The sequence below is a fragment of the Zonotrichia albicollis genome, chromosome 26, assembly GCF_047830755.1.
Source record: "Zonotrichia albicollis isolate bZonAlb1 chromosome 26, bZonAlb1.hap1, whole genome shotgun sequence".
Lineage (NCBI taxonomy): Eukaryota > Metazoa > Chordata > Aves > Passeriformes > Passerellidae > Zonotrichia > Zonotrichia albicollis.
In genome coordinates, this window is record NC_133844.1 from 421,221 (window position 1) to 424,679 (window position 3,459).

The 3,459-nt window shown below is 51.7% G+C and overlaps 1 pseudogene; it reads left to right on the forward strand.

The window, feature by feature from the left end:
* Positions 1–232: 232 nt before the first annotated feature.
* LOC141731835 (olfactory receptor 14A16-like) lies at positions 233–1,252 on the forward strand (annotated as a pseudogene).
* The last annotated feature ends 2,207 nt before the right edge of the window (positions 1,253–3,459 follow it).

Here is a 3,459-nt window from a genome sequence, read left to right on the forward strand (position 1 = left end):
AAAGTTTAAAGCCCAAAGAAACTCAGGTGAGAATGAATGACCCTCTCCCCTAGTTTCCACTCATCACTTTGCCTCCCAGAACTTGCTCTGTTCTCCCTGCGTGGAGTAGAAATGCAGAGGGTTTCTGATATCCAAGAACACAAGGAGAGATATGGGGGAGCTTATAAAGAAAACCTCAGTACTCAAAAATCAAAGCTTGTGTCTCTGTTTTCCAGGGCAGGGTATATGGGAAATGGCTGTGGTTTTGATTACAACTATCTCCCCTAACTCTTCACTATCTATTCCTCCATGAACAGGTCCCCATGCCCAGCCCCAGCAAATGTTGAACAGCAGCTCCATTAGGCATTTCCTCCTGCTGGCACTGGCAGACACGCAGCAGCTGCAGCTCCTGCACTTCTGCCTCTTGCTGGGCATCTCCCTGGCTGCCCTCCTGGGCAACGGCCTCATCATCAGCGCCGTAGCCTGCGGCCACCACCTGCACACGCCCATGTTCTTCTTCCTGCTCAACCTGGCCCTCACTGACCTGGGCTCCATCTGCACCACTGTCCCCAAAGCCATGCACAATTCCCTCTGGGACACCAGGGACATCTCCTACTCAGGATGTGCTGCACAGCTCTTTTTCTTTCTCTTCTTTATTGCAGCAGAGTTTTCCCTCCTGACCATCATGAGCTACGACCGCTACATGTCCATCTGCAAACCCCTGCACTATGGGACCTTCCTGGGCAGCAGAGCTTGTGCCCACATGGCAGCAGCTGCCTGGGCCAGTGCCTTTCTCAATGCTCTACTGCACACAGCCAATACATTTTCCCTACCCCTGTGCCATGGCAATGCCCTAGGCCTGTTCTTCTGTGAAATCCCCCAGATCCTCAAGCTCACCTGTTCACACTCAAATCTCAGGGAATTTGGGCTAGTTGTGTTTTCCATCTCTTTAGCATTTGGCTGTTTTTTGTTCGTTGTTTTCTCCTATGTGCAGATCTTCAGGGCTGTGCTGAGGATCCCCTCTGAGCAGGGACGGCACAAAGCCTTTTCCACCTGCCTCCCTCACCTGGCTGTGGTCTTTCTGTGTGTCAGTACTGGCATATTTACCTACCTGAATCCCCGCTCCATGTCCTCCCCATCCCTGGATCTGTCAGTTTCAGTTCTATACTCGGTGGTGCCTCCAGTCCTGAACCCCCTCATCTACAGCCTGAGGAACAAGGAGCTCAAGGCTGCAATGTGGACAGTGATGACTGGATGTTTTCAGAAACATTAAACTGCTGGCCAATTTCTGAAAATGACTTTTAATAAAACTCATCCTTGATACTTCTTGTTGGTTTGGTTGTGGAGTATTTTATCTCTTGTTTTATTTTTTCATATTATCTACAAAGAAATGTCATTGTTTGTGCAATTTCTCATTTTGTTTCTCTCCTCCTTCCCTGTGGCCACAGACTGTGTCAATGAGGGGCTGTGCTCCCGGTGACTTTAAAGGAACCAAAGGATCCCCCAGCAAAGTTTTCTGCAGAGATGCCCTTTTGTTGCCTTCTCTGGAGCTGCAGCAGCAATGTCTGTGTGCAGAGCTGGGGGCAGATCAGTGCTGGCCCAGCAGCTCTGCCCAGCAGCAGCAGCACTTGGTGTTGCCAGTGCTGCTGCCGTGGCCCTGCCCCGCTGCCCTGGTGGCCCTGGTGTTGCTGCAGGGCCTGAGTGCTCTCGGGGCCGGGCACAGCCCTGGGGGTGGCAGTGCCGGGGCTGCAGCAGGGACAGGCCAAGTAATATAATTAATTTGTTATATAAATAATTTGAAATATAAATAATCTTTGATAGTTCTTTTGGCTTTGTTCTTTTTTCCCCCTGTGTTTTGGTTTTTCAGTATTGTCCATAAAATAAAATAATTGGTTTCCCATTTCTCATTTTGTTTTCCTCTGCCTTCCCTGGAGCCATTGACTGTGTCAATGAGGAGCTGCAGTGATGGTGGCTTTAATAGAACTAAAGGATATCCCAGCAGAGTTTTCTGCAGAGATGCCCTTTTGTTGCCTTCTCTGCAGCTGCAGCAGCAATGTCTGTGTGCAGAGCTGGGGGCAGGTCAGTGTTGAGTACAGCAGCTCTGCTTCTGCTGGCCACTCTATTCCTGATCCAGACCAGGAGCTATCGGTCTTCTTGCCCACCTGGGCACACTGCTGGCTGCTGTCCAGCCTGCTTTCCATCAGCCCCTGCAGGTCTCTTTCTGCCTGGCTGCTGTCCAGTCACTCTGTCCTCAGCCTGTAGTGCTGAAGGGGTTGTTGTGGCCAAAGTGCAGGACCCAGCACTTGGACTTGTTAAACCTCACCTTGTTGAATTTGGGCCCTGGATCCAGTCTGTCCAGGGCCCTGTGCAGGGCCCTCTTATGCTCCCAAAGATCAACACTCACATCCAGCTTGGTGTCATCTGCAAAAATATACTTGGTTCCTCGGGGCTCATCAGTATCAAAATGGCCTCTTGATTACACCAGAGGCCCTGTACTGTCACACTGGTCTCCTTTGTTCCATGGGGCCCCAAAATGTGAATATGGACTCCTTTGTTCCATGGGGCCCCAAAATGTGACAGTAGAATCCTTGGTTCTGTGGGGCTTCACAGTGTCACAATGTTCTCGTTGGTGCTGCAGTTCCACAGTGGCCCCTTGGTTCCATGGGGCCCCAGAATGTCACAATGGCCCCATGGTGACATGAGGTCCCACACTGTCACAACTCTCTCTGTGGTTCCACAAGTCCCTTCAATGTCACAATGGACTCCTTGTTTCCATGAGGCCCAGCAGTGTCACAACGTTCTTCCAGATTCCTTGAGGCCCCATCATGTCACAGTGGTCCCTTGGTTACGCAGGATCCTGCAGTGTCACAATGTCCCCTTGGTTCCATGAGGCCCCGCAGTGTCAGAATGGCCCCTTGGTTCTGCTGGGCTTTGGAGTCCCCCAATGGTCTCCTTTGTTTTGCAGTGCCAAAATGGTGAAACCCCTTGGTTACACAAGGCCCTGCAGTGTCACAGTGGCCTCTGTGGTTCCAAGAGGACCCAGAGTGTCACGATGCACTGCCTGGTACCATCTGACCCCACAGCACCACATGGGACCCCTGGTTCTGGGGGGCTGCAGTGTCACCATGGTCCCCTTGGTTCCATGAGTCCCGGCAGTGTCACAATGGCCCAGAGTATCCCAATCATCCCAGAATGACAGAATGAACTAGGCTGGAAAAGACCTTTGGGATCATCAAGTCCAACCAATGCCCTAATACTGCCTGGTCACCCAGACCATGCCACTAAGTGCCACTGGAGAGTGACAGGGACTCTGCCACCTCCCCCCTGTCCAGCCCATTCCAATGCCCACTCACCCTTTCTGTGAAGAACCTCTTCCTGTTGTCCAGCCTAACCCTCCCCTGGTGCAGCTTAAGGCTGTGTCTTCTTGTGCTGCCCTCCAGCAGATCCACACTCACACCCAGCTTGGTGCCATCTGCAATT